Source organism: Saccostrea cucullata, unplaced genomic scaffold (genome assembly GCF_032062105.1).
Source record: "Saccostrea cucullata isolate Sc308-1 unplaced genomic scaffold, CSIRO_AGI_Scuc_v1 ctg4260, whole genome shotgun sequence".
Taxonomy (NCBI): Eukaryota; Metazoa; Mollusca; class Bivalvia; order Ostreida; family Ostreidae; genus Saccostrea; species Saccostrea cuccullata.
The window spans coordinates 54,935-56,275 of NW_026936472.1; positions in this window are offsets into that span (position 1 = coordinate 54,935).

The following is a 1,341-nucleotide window of genomic DNA, read 5'->3' on the forward strand; positions in this document are numbered from 1 at the left end:
TCACTGTCTAGTTAGTATAGTATGCCAGGGCATCAACGATAGTGGGAAACATGGCATATTAAACTAACTAGACAGTGATTCCATATATTTTCATTTCATTAAAAAATAAAATTGTAGATTTATACTTTAAAAATTTAGACATAGATTTAAATTAGACGAGGACTCCCATGCCGATTTCAATAGTCCTCGCCCACTGACCTTAAACACAAAGGCAGCCGCACGAGATTTACATGCATATTTGGCCTCCTTAGCATTAGATACAGAGACAGATACGCACGAGATTTGCATGCATATTAGGCCTCCGTAGCCCCTGTCTTATCGACCTGCCTAATTTACATTCCGGTAAAATTATCAAGAAATCAACTCTGTTAACTTTCAAAGAGATATCACATAGAAAAAAAAATTAGAAATGGAAATATTTGTGTACAATGTTACTGCGTGTACAACGCCATTGAATACATTTATGTAAAAGAAGGCGTTTAATCAAATAAATCAGTCTCACAGAGAGGCACATTGCGTCTCATAAACACGGAACTGGGTTTCCTTTAGGAAAATGTGGGAAGGAGGTTTAATTTTGAATCTGGTAAAGACGCACGAGAGGAACAAAACATATTTCTATGGCAATACTGGGACATAGCATCCTTATTTAATTTTTAATAGGGGTCAGATAAAAATACTCATCGAAAAAAAACTCTGCACAAACAAAAAGATTTTTTTTCTATTTTGTGAAGGAGGCGGGGGGAAGCAAATTTTATTCATGTACTTAGTATACTCTTCGATACCGTTATTTGACGTTACCGTAACAAAAGAGGGAGTTTTCAATGAAGAATTTCAAAAGTAAAATTTTATGCATAGGGGAAGGGCTCCCAATGCTACGTGCAAATTTGTTCCCATATTTACTACAGGGAAATTTTTCTTTGTGTATGAGACGCAACCTGTCTCTTAAGTGAGCTTTCACATCAGTTCATCTTTACACGTAGGTGACAACCTAACTTTTTGCCTAACATATGACTATTCATTTTTGTTTCGTGGTAAATGGACGAAATTCATATTCTTGAAAGAAAGCAAAAATTTAAACGTAGAAAAAAACCTTTGAGTTGAACCCCTCTATGTTAACAAACCTTGAAACCCCGTTAGGCACAGTAGAATTTGGCCACAAAAGTTTGTATTTCTTACAGAAAAAGAGACTGTTAAAGGTGAAAAAAGTTTTCATGGATTGTTTTTATATCAATCTTTATCTGTCATCCTTAAAATGAGCTTTAAAGGTCCGCTTTTGAAAATTATGGAGCAAAGAATGCCAGTGACACCACAACGTTTCCCAGTCGAGTGAGCTGTCCAGAA